Here is a 20,300-nt window from a genome sequence, read left to right on the forward strand (position 1 = left end):
ATGTGAAAATTAAACAACATACTTTTCAACTAATGGAGTCAAAGAAGAACTAAGGGAAATTAGAAAATATCTTGAGACAAATGAAAACAAAAACACAACATACCAAAACTTCTGGGATGCAGCAAAAGCAGTTCTATGGGGGAACTTTACAGCAGTAAATGTCTACAATTAATAAAGAGAGAGTCTCCAGTCAACAATCTAACTTTACACCTCAAAGAACCAAAAAAGAAAAGCAAACTAAACTCAAAGTTGTAGGAAGAAACCAATAAAGACTATAACAGAAATAAACAAAGGACAGAAGAACAAAAGAAAAACTTAATAAAAGAGTTTATTTTCTGAAAAGATCAACAAAATTGACATACCTAAGAAGGACCTAAGAAGAAGAGAGAAGGCTCAAATAACTAAAGTCAGACATGAAAGAAGAAACACAACTGATGTCACAGAAAAAAAGATTTAAAAGACTATGATGAATAATTATACATCAACGATTTGGATTGCCTAGAAGAAATGAATAATTCCTAGAAATATATAACCTACCAAGACTGAATCATGAAGAAAAAGAAAACCTAAACAGATCTGTAACTAGTACGGAGATTGAATCACTCATAAAAAAATCTTCAAAAAAAAAAAAAAAAAGCCCAAGACCAAATGGTTTCACTGGAGAATTTTACACAACAGTTAAAGAAGAATTAATGCAAATCCTTCTCAAAGTCTTCCAAAAAACTAAAGAGGAAGGAACACTTCCAAGCTCATTTTATGACCTCTGATACCAGAGCCAAAGATACTTATTAGAAAACAACTTTAGACCAATGTCCCTGAAAAATATAAATGCAAAATTCCTCCACAAAATACTAGCAAACCAAGTTCAACTGCACATTTAAAGTATTACACACCATGACCAACTGGGATTTATCCTTGAGATGTAAGGACTGTTCAGTATAAGAAAATCATTAAGTGTAATATACCACTTTAACACAAGGAAGATAAAAAAATAACATGATCATCTCAACTGTTGCAGAAAAATCATTTGACAGAATTCAACATATAAAAACACTCAACAAACTAGAAAGTAATTACCTCAACATAATAAAGATCATATATGAAAAGCCCAATATCATACTCAATGATGAAAACTGAAAGCTTTTCCTCTAAGATCATGAACAAGACAAGGGTGACAGCTCTCACCACTTCTATTCAACGTACTTCTGGAAAGCCCCAGCCAGAGCAATTAGGTATGAAAGAAAAAAGAAGGCGTTCAAATCAGAAAAGAAGAAGTAAAATTATCTCTATTTACAGAGGGAATGATATTATATGTAGAAATCCATAAAGATTCCACACAGGGGGAAAAATAAAAACTTATTTGTTAGAATAAAGGAATTCAGCAAAGTTATAGGATGTGTACTCTACATTCAAAAACTAGCTGTGCTTCTGTATGCTAACAATAAATAATCCAAAAAGGAAATTTAAGAAAACAAACCCATTTAAAAAAAAAAAGGCCATTTATAATGGAGTAGGGGGGATGGGCAAAATAAGTGAAGGGAAGTGGGAGCTACAGGCTTCCAGTTATGGAATAAGTAAATCACAAGAATACAAGGCACAACATAGGGAATCCATCAATGGTGTTGTACTAGCACTGTACTGTGATGGATGGTAGCTACACTTGTGGCAAGCACAGCATAATGTATAAATTGGTCCAATCACTATATTGTACACCTGAAACTAATGTAACTTTGTGTGTCAACTATACTTCAATAAAAATAAATACTAAAAGATAAAATGAAAAGAAAGAAAAAAGAAAAATGCTGAGATGGTTTTTTGTTTTGAAAGATGTATATTTACAAGTTTACCACCACAGAAGATGTTTCTAGTTTAGGACCATTTCAATGCTTTTAATAATAATTGACATGAATCTGATCATATTAAAAAATATTGGCCTATTTAAAAAAGGAAAGAAAATACTTAGGAATAAAAAAAAAATACTTAGGAATAAAGTTAACCAAGGAGGTAAAAGACTTATGCACTAAAAACAACAAAACACATTGCTGAAAAAATTAAAGAAGACACAAACAGAAAGACAATGTCCATACTGCCCAAAGCAACCTACAGATTCAATGTAATCCTTATGAAAATCCTAACAGCGTATTTTGCATAAACAGAAAAAACTATCTTAAAATTCATATGGAATCTCAAAGGTCCCTGAATAGCCAAAACTATCTTGAGAAAGAATAACAAAGCCAGAGGCAAAACATATTAAAAAGCTACAGTAATCAAAAAGTATGTTACAAACATAAAACAAACATATAGGCCACAGAACAGAAACCCCAGAAATAAACATTCGCATATATGGTCAAATTATCGACAAAGGTGCCAAGACTACACAATGGGGAAAGGCTAGTAGTTGCTTCAACAAATGGTGCTGGGGAAACTGGATAACCACATACAAAAGAATGAAGATAGATCTTTACCCTTACACTATGTATAAAACTTAATGTAAAATGGGCTCAAGGGGGGTGCCTGGGTGGCTCTGTCGGTTGAGTGTCTGACTCTTAGTTTCAGCTAAGGTCCTGATCTCAGGGTCATGGATCAAGCCCTGTGTTGGGCTCTGCACTCACCAGGAAGTCTACTTAGGATTCTCTCTCTCCCTCTTCTTCCCTTCTGCCCCTTCCCTCATTCATGCTTGTGCTCTCTCTCTCAAATAAATAAAATCTGTTTTAAAAAAAAATGGATTAAAGACTTCAGCATAAGATCTAAAACTGTAAAACTCCTAGAAGAAAATATAGGGAAAAAGCTTCAGGACATTGGGATGGACAATGACTTCTTGAATCTGACACCAAAAGTACAGGCAAGCACCACAACAAAAATAGACAAATGGGACTACGTCAAAACTTAAAAACCTTCACAGCAAAGGAAGTCCTAAAAAGGCAACCTATGAAATGGTAGTAACATTTCCAAACCACATACTGGATAGGGTATCAATATCCAGGATATACAAAGAATACCCATTAGTAAGAAAAAATAATAGTAACCTAATTAAAAAATGGGCAAAGGACTTATTATATAGACATTTCTCCAAAGAAGATATACAAATGGCCAACGAGCATCTAAAAGATGTTTAACTCGCTAATGGTGAAATTCAAATCAAAATACAATGAGAAGTTACCTCATACCCATTAGTATGTCCCTTGTAAAAAACAAAAACTGAACAAAACAGAAAAAAACAAACCCAGAAAATAACACGTGTTGCAAGGATGTGGGGAAATCAGAACCCTTGTGCACTGCTGGTGGGAACGTATAATGGTGCAGCCGCTATGGACAACCAGTATGGAAGCTCTCCAGAAGTTAGAAACAGAACTATCATAGAATCCGGCAATTCCGTCTGTGGGTATATAATAGAGAAGAATTGAAAATAGGATCTCAAAGAGAGATTGGAACACCTGTACTCGTGTGGCATTATTCACAAACCAAGAGGGGGAAATGACCTGAATATCCATCAACAGATTCACAGAAAAAAAAAAAAAATGTGGCCTATACATGCAAAGGAGTGTTGTTCGACCTTAAAAATCAAGGAAATCTCGTCCTAGGCTAAAAACACGGATGAACCATGAGGACGCTGTGCCAAGTGAAAAAAGGCCAATCCCAGAAGGACCTGAAGTGCATGACGTCTCAGCGGGCAGTGAGCCACTAAGTCGGGGCCAGCAGCGGGAGGCAGGAGGCTGGGCCGCTGCGGAGCTGGGTGAGGGCCGGCGGGGCTGCGAGGGGCCGGCAGCCGGACACCTGTGAGCCCCCGGAGCTCATACTGGGGGACAGGGAGCCACAGCGGGTGCGGCCGGCGGTGCCGCTGAGGCCATGGGACAGCCTGGCCTGGAAGCCGGGCTGGGACGGCCAGGGGCAGCGCTCAGGGAGTGGGGGTCCTGAAATTGGGGCTCCGGGTCACTGGGGTCACCCGGGCCATGGCCACTGCTCCGTCCTGCGGCAGAGCTCAGCGACGAGGGCGGCCGCAACAGGGAGGCAGGACCAGGACGGCAGCGAGGAGTGGCCGCACAGGACACAGGCGGCCGAAGGCCCAGGCCACCCGGGCCCGGGGCAGCAGGAGGCAGGACTCAGGGCTCCCAGCGCGCCGGCCGCCGCCCTGATGGGCCAGATGGGGAAAAGTGACATCTTTCATTTCATTCGCCTCTGAAATGTCATGATTTAACTAGGAGAGCAGGCAAAGGTCACAGCAGCAGCAGCACCTGCAACTTTGTGACCTAAAAAAATGGATATTCTCATCCAGTTACATTGCTGCAGATAACAGAAAATATTATTTATGCCTCACCATTATTTAAAAATTAGGGTAGTTAAAACCCACCATGGGGTTATTTAATGGGTTAATAACAGAACAGCCATACTACTATATGTAAAAAAGTTTAATTACTTTAATGGCTGCATTTCACTCCAATTGGTTCCCTCAGTAATCCAATGTGTCCTATTCTACACATTTAAAGACATCAGTCTGAAAAGGGGGACGGACTGCCCAAAAAACTTCAGAACACTCGAGGTCAGTAAGATGAACAGAATGGCCAGAAATGAGACCAACGGGGAGGCTCCAGGGGCTGGAGGGAAGGGGAGAAGAGAGATTAAACGCAGGTGTAGGTCCCCGTAAGAACAGAACGAGGGAGGCGTAGAAAACGTTAAGGGAAAAAGGCAAGCGGCAACACAGACTGCATGATGCCATCTGTATAAAATTAAAAAAAAAACGGAAATAAACTTTTGTAAAGGGAGAGAAAATTTTAGAAGGACACCTGAAGTGGCAACTGTGATTTAGAATGAGACGTAAACTGAAGAGGAGAGAGCGAGAGAGGAGGAAAGGGGGAAGCTCACTTTTCCATCTTGTTGGAACAGTTCGCTGCAAGGGTGTTACATTAAAAAAAGAAAACAAAACAAAAAAAGTTATTTTTAGGGGAATCCTCTTCCTCTCTTCCTTAGTACACTCTCTTGTATTCTTAGAGGACACTAAGGGCTGTGCCTCTGGGCTCACCAGAGAACAACTCGGTGATGCATTCTTCCAGAGAATGCTGTCTAAAAACAAAAGTTTTTTTGTTTTTGTTTTTTTTTAATAGCAGGTGGGATGGGCATCACGGGGAATGCTTCTGGCTATGTGGGGCCGTCATGAGGCAAACCGTCTTGTGCTGGGCCCTCAGCTATCTGACTCCTGTGTTAAGGCAAGCAGGAAACTGGGAAGCTTCATCTCCTGGAGCTTTCTCTTCACGCTTCAAAACATGTCTGGGACAGGAAAAGTGCAAGGCAGGCATGCTTACCAGGCCCTTCCTTCCCTGGAGCCAACGCCTGCTGCTGGTCCTGTGAGGAACCTACCGATCTTTACTGCACCGTGTGCAGGCCACAGTACTGAATCGCTTATTAGTGTCCCAAGTTTGTCAGGTGATTCTCCTGCTTTCTATAGGTAGGTTATGCACTCTGCAAAGAGCACATGCAGTGAGTACAAGTCTTGACTTTCCCTTTCAAATATTTATACCTTTTTGCCTTTAGCCTCCCTTATTCCATTGGCGGGGGCCTCCAGTTAAATGCCTAACAGAAGCATTAAAATGAGCTTAGTGGGGCACCGGTGGCTCAGTCAGTTGAGCGTCGGACTCCTGGTTTCAGCTCAGGTTATGATCTCGTGGGTCTGGGGTGGAGCCCCGTGGCCAGCTCCACGTTGAGTGGGTAGTCTGCTTGAGGAGTCTCCCCCTCTGCCCTCCCCCCACCCGCCGCTCACTCTCTCTCTAAAATGAATAAATCTTTTTTTAAAAATGAGCTTAGTGTTGTTCATTTTTTCATAGAAAATATTTTACCAGTTGGATTTACTACATGCTGTAAAGATAGTTTCTCCCCTTATCAAGTTGAAGAAGTTTCCTTTTTTCCCTAGTCTATCAGAAGCGGTTACTGAATTCTATCTGGTATCTTTTGTCATCAATGAAAATGATCAAATTATTTTCCTTCTTTGATTTACCAATACAGCGTAAATGACAATAAAAGGTTGGCTTAGATCAGATCATCCTTGAATCCCAAGGTGAGTTCCTCCCTACACAGTTCTGACATTCGGCCGGATTCAGTTTCCTACTATCTTATTTTGGATCTTACAAGTAGGTGATAAAGGAAAATAGTCTATTGTTTTCTTTTCCTATGCTGTGCATCTTGCTAACAGAATCATGCTTGCTTCAAAGGGCATGTTCTCTTTTGTGTTTTTTTTCTTTCCTCTGGAAATTTGTGTAATATAGGGATCATCAATTATTTTAAAGTCTTGTAAAAATAACTGGCCCTTTTAAAGGGTTTAACAACAATTTTTCAATTTCTTCATTGGCTACTGATGATTGACCTTTTTTATTTCTTCTGAAAATTTTAGTAATTTATATTTTCCCCAGGAAATAATCTGTTTCATTAATTTCTAGGAACTATGGCATGAAGTTATGCACAATATCCTCTTCTGAGGCTCTCATGTCAATATTCAAAGAGACGTTCCTCGCTTATTTGTAATGTTTGCCTCCAGCTTGTTTTCTTCGTAACCAGGCTTGCCCAGAGTCGGCCAGCTTGATTCTACTGTCAAGGGCTCTTTCATTTTGGGGGCATCTGGCCGGCTCCGTTAGTGGAGCGTACAACTCTTGATCTCGGGGTTGTGACTTCATGCCTCACGCTGGGTGTAGAGATCACTTATAAAATCAAATCTTAAAAAAAAAAAAAAAGTTTCGTTTTTCATTAACTTGTAATTTTATATCTATTAATCCTTTCGTTCTATTTTATTTGGGTTTATTTTGCTTTTAATCAGTTTAAGCTGAATATCTTGTTCATTCAGCTTTAATTCCTGTTTACTAATTTTTAACGATGAATTTTCCATAAAGTTTCACACTGGCGACATTGATATGTAGTGGTCTCACTGTAATTAACTTCTAAATTGTGTGACTTCAGTTATGATCATCCCTTTAAGCTATTCAAAAGGTGTGTCTCTCCCCTTGTCCCAAAGAAAGAAGATGTTTTCGTTTTGGATTTATGACTTATGGGTCTGGTTTTTTGGGGGGAGGCATCTATTTCTTTTCATTTTTGCTGCATTATGGTCAGAAAATACAAACATAACCTTACTTTTATTTTTGCTTTCTGAAAATCTACTGATTTTCTTTATGGCACAAAACACGCTCACTTTTTGAGACTATCCCACGTGTTGGGAGAGCATACATATTCTTAAGAAATCTCTGCAGGAACTACAAGTCTTCATTAATCATCCAGAACTGAGAAATGTGAAGCCACTGAATACCAGGAGTTATTTTTCCTCCCAAAGCTACACAATACCTTATTTTGGCAACGCATCTGGTAGATCAACTTCTGATCACTGGGCTACTTGCATCCCACCTTGGAACCTGCGTCTAATGACCTGAGCGCTCCAGTACTAACTCCAGTCAGTCTCCGGTGACCCAAAGCAAATCCCTAGGCCCAACAATCCAACTGGCCCCACTTGGATCAGGGTTCCATCCTCACTCTACTCCACTACAGCCAGGGAAAGCAAGGTCATTGCTGAAACCCAAAGGTCACCCACAGCAGGCCTCCTCTACTTCCAGAAGCCTGGGAGAACTACACTCCTCTACTCTCTGCAGTGAGGTGAGCCAAATGCCTGGTTCTGACTGCTGAAGTTACATAATTGCTGGTTACGAGACCCTTCCATGTTTTCTTCCCTTCCATAGCAACCAAGAAAGCCATGAGGTCCAGCTACGAGAGCACAGAACCTCCGACAGGCTTTATCTCAGCTGCCTACTTCACTCAAGCTGTACATGGGGTGAGAAATAAACTTTCTGTTCTGTCTAGCCAATGAAATTCTAGGATTTTGTTCATTAATGAGGCATAATTTAGCAGATCCTAATTAATACCATCCTGCTGACCTGCCAGAGCTGTGGGGAAGTCAGATTCTCCGATATATTCCCAGTTTATAATATAGGACTGACATCTCTAGTACAAATGAAATTTGGGGGAAAGGGTCTTTCTTTTCTACAGTCTCCATATTTTTCTAAAGACAATATATATGGTTTTCATAATCAGAAGAAAAATACCCTTTAAAGTGCTGATACAAGTTTCAGTGGACTTAGCACTTTGGAACTAGAAACTTGGCCATTGTGTAGTCTAGTCCTGGTCACTTTCCTTCTATAGAATGGAGAACTGAGACCTGAAGCATGTCCTGAGTAAGACCATCCAACCAGTCAGTGCTGGACTAAGGACAATTACTCAGGCCTCTGGACTGCCGAATCGAAGTCAGTCACGGTAACACATTTTAAGATTTCTTCTCTTCTCCTTTTAAAATATACTTTCTGTGAATCTCCATAGTCTATCCCCCCACTTTATTATAATCAGTTTTGTACATTATCTCACCATTATTTTCAACATAAATAAGCTTAGGTCTTCTACTATCTACTCTCCTAGTCCTCTAGCCTTTTCTTTCCTAGCACAATATCACACTGTAGTCATATACCAGGGAGGGTTTGCGATTTTTTTAATTTAAATTCAATTTGCCAACATACAGAATAGCACCCGGTGCTCATCTCATTACATGCCCTCCTTAACGTGGTTTGTTTTTTTTTTGATGCTGGTCTCCCCCACTAGAGCACAAGTTCCATGAAAGCAGAACTCGGGGCTATTTTATTCACTGTTATTAATAACCAAGTCTGGACAGTTTCGGGTCTGTAACAGGTGCTTGTTACACGCTTTACCAAGTTGAATTACACTTTCCAAGTCTTAAAGACTTAAAAATAATTAAAGACCAAAACGAATTACCTCAGAGTCCTCTCTGTTTCTTCAGAAAGCCTGTTCTTCTTAGAAAAGTTAAGGGTTAGGGGCGCCTGGGGGCTCATAGGCTGAGCATCTGCCTTAGGCTCAGGGCATGATCCCGGGCCCCAGAATTGAGTTCCACATCAGGGTCCCCACAGGGAGCCTGCTTCTCCCTCTGCCTGTGTCTCTGCCTCTCTCTGTGTGTCTCTCATGAATACATAAAACTTTTTTAAAAAAGAGAAGAAAAGAAAAGGTAAGGGTTCTATGGAAGGGCCAAGAAAATGGAAGGTTTTCAGAAAGGATACTGCAAAAGCCTCCTAGAAATCAAGAAAAGTGGGAATGAAGCTCTGGGGCAGAGGAAGTTCAAACATACAGGAAGGGCACCTGGCTAGCTCAGCTATAGAGCCTGCAATCTTGGGGTCACGAATTCAAACCCCACGGTGTATGCTTGCTTACATACATCCATACATATTAAAACAATACTAATAGGAAAACAAAGCAAACCTGTTTCTATTTAAATCATACCTTTCCCTCTTTCTTATTAAAAAAGGAATTTGATGTAAAATATAAAACTTTTCCCATACTCCATTCAAACTTAAGAGGAATTCACAATCATTTTAATTTCTTGAGATGGACATTTAAATAATTGATTTTTAGCCTGTTTTTCTGATACATGTTTTTAAAGCTGTAATATTTCCTCTAAGTATAGAATTAACTGTATCCCAAATTTGGTGACATGTATTTTCACTATTATTGAATCCTATTAATTTCTAATTCCTCTATAACTTTTTATTTTTTATTTCATGAGAGACAGAGAGAGAGAGAGAGAGAGAGGCAGAGACACAGGCAGAGGGAGAAGCAGGCTCCCTGCAAGAAGCCTAACATGGGACTCGATCCCAGGTCTCCAGGATCACACCCTGGGCTGAAGGTGGCGCTAAACCGCTGAGCCACCAGGGCTGCCCTAACGCATGGGTTTAGAAGTACATTGCTTAATTTCAAACATTTTTCTTTGTAATTGATTTCTAACTTAATTCCACTGTGGTCAGAGGACACCATGAATGGTTTTAATCTTTTGACATCTGTTGAGGCTTGCTTTATGACTAAAAAAATGGGTCATATTCTATCCTCATTGGGTATGGTGCTCTATATTAAATTTTTCTTTGTATTGTTTGATTTTCTACATCCATGAGTTAAGGAGCATTAATGCTATCTTACAGATGAGGAAAGACACAGAGAGAATTGTCAAATCAATTTACTAAAATTGCTAGTTGCACAGCAAGGAAGAAGCATATCTGGGATTTAAACCCAAGAAGAGCTGGATTAATTTAAACCCAAGTGGAGTCCGTGCTCTTAACCACTGTGTAATAACATTAGATTTTATAGGGATGCCTGGGTGGCTCAGGCAGGTAAGCTTCTGCCTCTGGCTCAAGGTCGTGATCTCAAGGTCCTAGGATTGAGCCCAGCATGGGGCTTCCCACTCAGCAAGGAGTCTGGTTCTCCCTCTCCTTCTGCCCCTCCCCCAGCTTGTGTGCCTGTGTGTGCTCTCTCTCTCTCTTTCAAATAAATAAAATCTTCAAAAAAATAGAGTATGGATATATATCTGCATATACATATATATGTATGTTATAGATACACATAATAACAACGATCCTAGGACAAATTGTTTTCTCTCAAATAGGGAAAAATTTTACTAAAACAGAACCCCAAAAATAATGAAGGGCAATTTTTTTATCAGAAGTGCTTAAGATGTGAATTTGAAGGGATACTAACACTGCATCCTCAGTATCAGCAAGCTATGCAAAAAATAAGAACAGAAAAAGAAAACTGGAAAGAATTATACTAGTATGATCAGTGGTTATTATGAAATGTTGGGGACTTCTATCCTTTATGTTTTACTTTTCCAGGATTCCTTAATCCCGACTACGCATCACCATTAGAGGAGGGGGAGAACACAAGAGCTTACTATAGGCCTTAACTGAACTGACAATTTTCTATTTTAATTCTCTAGTTAGGAGATAGTGTTACAAGAGAATGAAAATCACAGGAGATAATGGGTCTAGAAGTGCTGTGTAAACTTATAGTTTATTATTATAGTTTATTATATAATAATTATATAATTATTATTATTATAGTTTATTATTAACAAATGTTAATAATTATAAAGCATCCCAAAACTAAATAAAAGCTTTTTCATGCCTTTCCCCTTTTAAACTTCAGCTGCTTTAAAATGCCTAACTTTTTAAAAACATATTTGTTTAAACAAATTCAGAAGAGCTGAGTTTTGAAGAGCAGAACAGTAAACTGCCACATACCCTTGAATACTGGCAAAAAAAGAAAGCAATGACAAATTTTACAAAAGCATCTCTCTCTCAGTATCACTGAAAATGCCCTGATCTGTAATTTAATAAAATGTTGATTCAGTGCTGATGATATAAATAGGAAATCTACATTTAACCCAAAAAAGTGGTGTTATTTCCGGGAAAGAATTTTTATAACTCCTAAAAAAAAGAGGAATACTTCATTTAAATATGAATTAAATATACACTGTATAACCAAAAATGTACATATCATAATTAGTGATAAGAATATATGCTCAGTCTATTGAGGGTATGTTTTCCTTTCAAAGTTTCTTCTGCTATTTCTGCACAGAATCTATGAATAAAGAATGCACAGCTGCCTAGCAGATGTATAATTTCGGTGTTTAGATTCCATTCTTTCTAGCTCCATTCTGCTGGAGGTTTTGGATTTTCTATTTCCATATGGTTTTTGACCTCCCTCCATTTAGGTTCTACCTCCCCACATCTTATTCTATTTTAGTCCATTATTACAGAAAAACACATTAAATTTGAAACATCTTAACTTTCTTTTTAAAGCTTAGAAGTTGCAAAGCTGAAAAAGAAAGGGAGAACATACAGGAAGAAAGATCATCAGGTAACGAGAACAAGACAGCCCATTTCCAAAACTTCCTATTTAGATAGCCCCCCCTCCCTGGAATTAAGCCCCACCTCAACCCCAAGTTTCTTATATTTCAGTTTAGACATTCATGCTTAATGCATGAAGAGAAATTCCAATTTTGCTCACCTAATTTCCTCAAACTCTTATAGTAAAAACATTCAGTTAAAAAAGAAAAGAAAGAAAGAAAGAAAAGAAACAAGAAACATGAAGCTTTCTTTTTTTTTTTAAACTTACACTGCATATACCGAAATGTTTACAGGATCATCTTTGTATAATATGAAATGAAGGCTTTTTCTTTTTTTTCTTGGAGCTTCTCTATGCTTTATATTTGTTCAGTGAGCAATACTTTTGTAATCAAGAGATTAAAAAGGCTTTTGTTTTGTTTTTGAAGAAAAACCTGGAAGGGAAGTAGGGTTTGTTTTAAACGTCTACATTCCATAATCAATTATGTTTAATAATTGCTATGAAACAACCCAAAGAATTTAATAATATTCCGGGGGACAGTCTCTGCATCATTAACGAGTAAAAAATCAGGTTTCATTTCCCAACCTACTTGTCTCCCAAAACTGTCCCATAGATGGGCTTATTCACTTTCATTTTCAAATGATGTGGCAATATTTTTTCTTTTTTTCCTCCTGTTCTCCCACAGGGTAGATTTTAAATGTACTGTAAGAAGTGATACAGATCACATAATTATGTCAAGCAAATATCTGCCCGGTTTCAACTACTTTACAGTTACTGCCAAGGCAAAGCTGTGAAAAAAGGCCTGTCTGTGTGATCATCAACAATTAAACTTGTATGTATCTCAGAAGTGAGATACATAACATCAGTAATTTTTTAATGATATCTATGGGAGGCGTTCTGGATAAATGCTTTAAAAAGCAACTGCATTCCACCCGCTGGCCTTTGAATACTGTTTTCTCTACGATGCAAAACAAACATCAGGGAAGTCATGGAATACCAATCAACAAGTTACCCCTGGACAGTTTCTAACAAATTTTAAGTATTGAAAAGAAAAATAGGAGTTAACCGTCAAAAGTCAATCAAATTTGACCCATCACATACATATATCGAGACCTCGGTGGAGGGAATGTTTCACGGGGTACCTCCATTCACACACCGGCAACAGAAGCTGGCACAACTGAAGTAAACCGTGTCCGTGTGTGTAGGGTGCACATCCTCCTCTTAAAATTATCCCACTCTCTTTGGGAACGAGTATAATTGTGTGGTTACGCACACGTCCCTGGAGTCAGACCACCTGGGTTTGAGTCCTTAGCTCTCACCCCTCCCAGCCGCAGGACCCTCGACAAGCTACTTCACCTCTGTGGCCTCACTCTCCTCTTGTGTTGAAAGAACAAGAGCCACACCACGTCCTAGACCCTTTGTAAGGATTAGATGACCTAGTATGTGTAAAGCATTTAAAACAGGGCCGGGGCAGAGTCAGGACCGTATGTAAGGTATCATCTAGTCCCTTCTCATCTTTTATTTTATTGCTCTACAGGATTTAAACGAAAACTCACTCACCTCTTCTATGTGAACAACACTGAAAGTTCATTTAAAACTTCATGGATTCAAAACCTCCTATACTGAGTCCTATATATTAAGCTAAGTCTTTTTACTGACTACTTTTTATTTTAATGTTTCCGAAGTTTGACAAACTCCAACAACTCCATAAAAACTAAGGAATAACATATTTTACTTAATGTCTCAATTAAAAAGGTCATCATACCCAGTCTATAAATGTGAAGCGCACTAGTTAGAATTAAAATATGCTTAATGTTAAAATCATATTGTGCAGAACTGGAATGTACTGGAAACAGAACCATGAAGCTGAGCGCGTCCCGTGCGCTACTCTAACAGCTTTGAACACAAGAGACCCGGGGCTGCCGTCGGAGGGGCTGTGGCAGGAGCGGACACGGGGGGGGGGGGGGGGGGGGGGGGGGGGCTCTCTCAGGTCTGAGGCGGTGCAAACGCGGGAAGAGCTTTTTCTCTTCCTCCCACGTTTACCTCCAACTCTGGTTGGTGCAGGTCCAGGTCCCACCCTCGAGTGACATCGGGGACAATTCCTACAGCCTTCCAGGAGCCTTCAGTCATAAAAAAAAAAGTGCAGCTCCCCGCTGTTTAAAACTTTCATCTGCAAAAAAAAAAAAAAAAAAACTTTCATCTGCAACCTTCCCGTCCTCTCCTTCCCTCCAAAAAAACAGTGACAGGGAATAAAGGGAAAAGGAGAAAAAATGAGTGGGAAATACCAGAAAGGGAGACAGAGCATGAGAGACTCCTAACTCTGGGACACGAACTAGGAGTGGTGGAAGGGGAGGAGGGTGGGGGTGGGGGTGACTGGGTGATGGGCACTGAGGGGGACACTTGACAGGATGAGCACTGGGTGTTATGCTATATGTTGGCAAATTGAACACCAATAAAAAATAATTTATTAAAAAAAAAAAAAAAAAAGAAACAGGGAAAAAAAAACAAATTCAGGCGTGGCCAAGGCCCAGCAGGTCACCTAGGAAGGGCCCCTCGGCAGCGGCTGCTACCACCTGCCACCACCCCGGCTGCCCGCAGCCCAGGGATGCCTTTCCTCCGGGGTCAGGCCAGGGCTGAGGGGCAGGGGGCTCTGACCCGACCCCCAGGTGCCCCGCAGAGCCAGCCCAGATGGCCGCAGCCTGGTCATGTCCACACTACCCACTGTCCCTGTGTCCCCAGAGGTCTCCTTATCCCTTACTCAGGCCCGTGCACATAAGCCAACCAGTTCCCTAACAACCACCGTCTGGGTAACGACAGCTCTGGTTCTGCTCCCTTTCCCTGGTACCCCAGCCTCGGGACTGGTCTCTTGGCCCTCCCCACAGTAAGCTTCCAAGGAGAGGCCACCCCAAGGGAGCGAGAAGGGGACAGTATGCACAGTGCTCCCTGTCTAGGCCAACTAGCCCCTGTGGGGACGCCAGCTCCAAAAGGTCTCTATCACACCCCGGTAGGCCCCAAAGGATTCAGGCCACTAAGTGCTGGGGATGTCTTTAGGACGTCGAATCCTTACTCTTAAGTCTGAGGTCCTACTCCCCATTCTGAGCTAATTAGGAAAGTCTGATGCTACTTACTTCTTAGTTTTTTGGGTATTTTTTTTTTTAGATTTGTTTATTTATTTTGAGAGAGAGAAAAACAGACCACAGGGGTGAGGAGCAGAGGGAGAGACACAACCTCAGGCAGACTCCCTGCTGAGCACAGAGCCCAACATGGGACTCGATCCCGACCCGGAGATCATGACCCAAGCAGAAATCTAGAGTCATACATTCAACCAACTGAGCCACCCAGGCGCCCTAAAATTCCACACTTTTATTTTTTAAAAAGATTTATTTTAGAGAGAGAATGAGCAAGTATGGAGGGGGAGGGGGAGAGAATCTCCAGCAGACCCCCCACTGAGCACGGAGCCTACACTGATGCAGGGGCTCCATCCCACAACCCTGAGATCCCGACCTGAGCCCCGTTTACTTCTTATTCTTACTTGTTTGACCTTGGTGAAGCAATTAACCTTCATTAGCCTCCGATTCTGAACATATAAAACCAAAAAAAGCAAGGAAATCTCCCATTATCAATTTGCCAGTACTGCTGACACACAAGAGTACTTTGCAAATTCAGATGTCCATGTACCTAAACATAACACAAACTTCCAGAAGGCACCAGGATTATGTCTACTCTTCAAGGACCTAGACATACAAGCCATCCTAACTGCTTCCGCCCCTTCTCCCACACAAATCCTCTCTCAAACGTTCATCCCCACTAACATCCATTAGCCATCACTACAGCAAAAATAGTGTTCAGTGCTTAACTGTATTAATTCATTTAGTCTTCACAGTAACTACGAGAGGAAACTATTATTATCCTCATTTTACATATGAGGAAATGAAGCTTAGAGAGGATTAACTACTTTGTGGAGCTCGGGTCACAAACCCAGTAAACAGCAGAAAGGAAGGAACACAGTAAATACAGAGATAGGTAACTAATAAGCAGATAAATAATTCAAGGTTTAATGAACGTTTTAAGTTATTTGGAATCCAGATAAACAGAAAGTACCTGTCATCATATCAAGATCCCTTTATCTTTTTAAGCAATTAGCAGCTTCTTTGTATAAAAATTTTACTTAATCTTAACTGTGTGACCTTTTCTTATTTCTTCTGAATGATGTGACCAGTAGAACCTGTCACAAACCATCTTCTACACAAACTGGTAAGATGCTAAGAAAGAATAGGAAACAGTGAATAACTTAGGAAGAACAAAAGCTTAGTGAACACCATTAGAGTAATGATGCCACTTGATTAAGAAACAGCATTATATTATAACTGTGGGACTATAATCAGGAAGGGGGAATGTCTCTTTATAATAGTACATTGCACTTCATTTCAGATATTTGTAGTTTTGAAGACTATATTTTAAAAAATGTAGTTTAAAGAAATTTGACTTATGTTCTTTATATTTGAAGTACTTGGGCAGCCCCAGTGCCCCAGCAGTTTAGCGCCGCCTTCAGCCCAGGACCTGATCCTGGAGACCGGGGATCGAGTCCCACATCGGGCTCCCTGCATGGAACCTGCTTCTCCCTCTGCCTGTGTCTCTGCTTCTCTCTCTCTGTCTCCCTCTGTGTGTGTGTGTGTCTCATGAATAAATAAATAAAATCTTTTAAAAAAATAAAGTACTTAATTTTGTTTTTAGACAGAAATTTCACTTGCTTATAATCCCTTGCCCTAGCAACCAGAAACAATCAACCTGGCCACTGCCAAGAAGGTAAAACTTTTCTTCTACCCTCTTAAGTTCTGTGTTGGGGGGGATCCCTGGGTGGCTCAGCGGATTGGCATCTCCCTTTGGCTCAGGTCATGATCCTGGAGACCCGGGACTTGATCAAGTCCCACATCGGATCGAGTCCCACATCAGTCTCCCTGCATGGAGCCTGCTTCTCCCTCTGCCTGTCTCTCTGCCTCTCTGTGTCTCTCATGAATAAATAAAATCTTAAAAAAAAAAAAAGTTCTGTGTTGGGGGACCTGCAAATTAAACTGACAAAAGACAGATTAGCAAAAGAAAAGATAGATCTTTATTCACTCACCAGCTTTTACAGAAAAATGCGACTAGAGAGACAGAATTTGAGGCCCCAGTGTTACGAGGGGAAGGAGAGGGGAGGAGGGCACCTATGGGAAGACAAATGACTTTTAGGATAAAAGATAGATGGGCCCTTGGGAGGATGGATAGGATGTATGTGACAATGCCAGTTTAGGTGTGGTGCTACTTTCTCTTTCTTCTCCCCTCTAAGGATGAGAGTCAATCTCCCCTGGTTTCAAAACTCTGGGGAGCAGCTCTGTGATGATTTCTTCTTCAAGGCTATGCTTTGAGGCAAATAAGGAAGCTCAGAAAAAAAAGCCTATTCTCAAATACCTTTAACCCTAAATAATTTTTATGCCACAGTGATGTATTCTGGACCCCCTCACCATCAACATGTACATTATCTGAACACTCACTGTGTACAAAGCACTGAATTAGTACCCAGGACAAAACAAAATATTTTAGGACAAAAGTCAGTCACCAAGGAGCTTATAAAATAAGTAGAGAGTATCAGACAACTTAAAGTTTTTATTTTTTTAATTTCTAAACGCTCCTAAATCAAAGGAATTTTTTATATATCCTGAACAAAAATAAAAAACAAATGACAAAAGAACTGCAATATGCCAAGGGAAGAGTTAATATCCATACGCCCAAAAAGAATTTCTACAAAATGAGTAAGAAAAAAGATTAGGAAAATAAACAGAGGAGAGAAAAATGCAAAGAACCAACAAACATATAAAACTCCTCTCAACCTTAATCAAAGGAACAGAAATTAAAACTATAATACTGTTTTTTCAGCTGGCAGGCTAGCAAAAAGATTAAAACAGACTGATGTCAATATGCGTTGGTGAGGGGTGGGAGCAAAATACTCCAACACTGTTGGCTGGAAAGTAAATCGTCACAAAGGTTTTGCAGCAGTTTGGCACCGTAGCAGACACGCATGGCTTCTCCTACAGTAAACATATTTCTAAGAATTCATCCTATAAAAGTAGTCTCACGGGACATGTACGAGCACACAACACCGCTGACAATGTTTCTAAAAAACCCAAAACAAACTGGAAACAGTCTTAATAGTCACCAATAGGAGAATGGTAAATAAAATGAAGGTATATTCATAAAAGGAAATATTACTTGGCTACTAAAAAGAATGAGTAAATCAGCAGATCATGACACAGAAAGAGTCCTATTTATGTAGTGAAAACAAAGTTAAAGGAAGGAATGCACAATATCACCTCGTTTTCTGGAAATGGGGAGAAGAAAAGAAAAAAATAAAGGCAGTCGGAAAGAAAGATTATACTCATCCCGGTGCCTGACTCAGTCCAAAGAGCACCGGACTCCTGGGTCCAGGGTGGTAACTGGGGCCCACGGTATAGACACTACTTAACTAAATAAAACCTGACGGGGGCGGGGGGGGCGCCTGTGTGGCCCAGCTGTTGGGCTCCAGCTCTTCGTCTGGGCTCAGTCGCGATCTCGGGTGGGGAGACCCAGCCCACAGGGACCCCTCGCATCCCCGGGGGAGCCGGAGTCCCTCTCCCTCCTCCCTCTGACCCTCCTCCTGCTCTTTCTTTCTAAAATGAATAAATAAACCTAAAGGGAAGAAAAGAAAGATGACATTTATCTCTACACCCTCCACAGTGGCAATGGGGGGGGCAGCGATGCAGATCACAGAAGACTTCCACGGTCTACTCCTGGTCTGAATCTCCATCAAGTGCATGTAACTTCTGGAAAGAGAAGAAACTAAGGGAAGCTCTGTGGCCATACAGTTCGGCAAAGCATCCTGAGGTCTGGCTACACTAAAAGCCGAGAGGGCCAGGAACAAACAAACCTAATGTATCAAAAAATGGTACGAGAAACCCCAAAACACTGCCCTTGAATAATGATGCAAACGAGCTTTGCAGCGAGAACCACTGAGGAAGGCTTCACAGAGCAGGTGGGGTCCTGACGCACTCAGGTCAGCAGACTAGAAGGAGGGAGCGTCAAGGCAGCACTGTCCCTAGAACGCGTGACTTTAAATCTTTTACTACCATATTAAAATCGCAAAAATAATCCGGTGAAATTAATATTACTCTTACTTAATCCAACATATTCAAAACAGCATCATATCAATATGTAATAGGGGGCAGTCCGGGGGGCTCAGTGGTTTAGCACTGCCTTCCGCCCAGGGCATGACCCTGGGGTCCCGGGATCGAGTCCCACGTTGGGCTCCCTGCATGGAGCCTGCTTCTCCCCCTGCCTGGGTCTCTGCCTCTCTCTGTGTGTCTCTCATAAATAAATAAATAAAATCTTTAAAAAATATATATGTAATCAGTATTTTAAAAGCATAATGAGATATTTTACATTCCTCTTTTGTACTATTTTCAAAATGTTGTGCATAATTCAGATCAGCCACATTTCGAATGTTCAAGAGCCACCTGTGGTATTGGCTACTGTAGTGGACAGCAGAGGTCTAAGGACTCTGAACAGAAACTCAGAACTGAATATTTAGATGATGTAGGCTAATAAAATAGTAGTAGGAAATTAATAAGGCAAAAATGCAAACTGGGCCAGAGCTAAAGGCCAAACTCAGATAATTTGAATTTCATATTGTAAGCAAATGAGAAACCAGAGGAAAATATTTAACAAGTAGGAATGATGACTAAAGTACTATTTCAGGAAAAGTAATAACTTCTTTTTCTTTACTCAGATACATACATAATAAATTCTACACGCAGTTTTTTCCCAACATTTTTTTAAAGATTTATTTATTTATTTATTTATTTATTTATTTATTTATTTATTTATGATAGATACAGAGAGAGAGAGAGAGAGAGGCAGAGACACAGGAGGAGGGAGAAGCAGGCTCCATGAAGGGAGTCGGACGTGGGACTCGATCCCGGGACCCCAGGACCACACCCTGGGCCAAAGGCAGTCACTAAACCGCTGAGCCACCCAGGGATCCCCCCAACATTTTTATTACATGAAAAATTACTGAAAAGAATCGTAAAGAATTATCTGCCATCAAGCAACTACATTTTGTTGATTTAAGATACAACTGAATAGTTACCGTTGAAATATTTTCATTTCCTGACACTTTTAAACAATTTTTTGAAAAATATGTTTTAAGAATTTTACCAAAGTTTAATGGCCTTTACCTTAACATTCCCTATCAAGAGCTTCTGTTAGCCAGAAATCTAAAATATTCTTTTCTTTTCTTTTCTTTTTTTTAATTTTTTTAATTTATTTATGATAGTCACACAGAGAGAGAGAGAGAGGCAAAGACATAGGCAGAGGGAGAAACAGGCTCCATGCACTGGGAGCCCGACGTGGGATTTGATCCCGGGTCTCCAGGATCGCGCCCTGGGCCAAAGGCAGGCGCCAAACCACTGCACCACCCAGGGATCCCTAAAATATTCTTAATTAAATGCAAATTTGAGACATTCAAGGGCTTAAACTGCTGGACTACAATACAAAAAATATTAATTGCTAATAGGAAAACTACCTGCAAA

General features: G+C 40.5%; 1 protein-coding gene across 3 annotated transcripts in view; it reads right to left on the reverse strand.

The window, feature by feature from the left end:
- The window catches only part of BMPR1A (bone morphogenetic protein receptor type 1A), a 141,371-nt gene that overhangs the window by 112,794 nt on the left and 8,277 nt on the right, over positions 1-20,300 (reverse strand). Inside the window, exon 2 of one of the 3 annotated variants that reach the window (XM_055325030.1) lies at positions 13,744-13,870. The exons of the other annotated variants lie outside the window; for them this stretch is intronic. The gene's annotated coding sequence lies outside the window, so the exon portion shown is untranslated. The remainder of the gene's footprint in view (positions 1-13,743; positions 13,871-20,300) is intronic. 3 annotated transcript variants of the gene reach the window in all.

This window comes from Nyctereutes procyonoides, unplaced genomic scaffold (genome assembly GCF_905146905.1).
Source record: "Nyctereutes procyonoides isolate TBG_1078 unplaced genomic scaffold, NYPRO_anot_genome, whole genome shotgun sequence".
Classification (NCBI taxonomy): domain Eukaryota; kingdom Metazoa; phylum Chordata; class Mammalia; order Carnivora; family Canidae; genus Nyctereutes; species Nyctereutes procyonoides.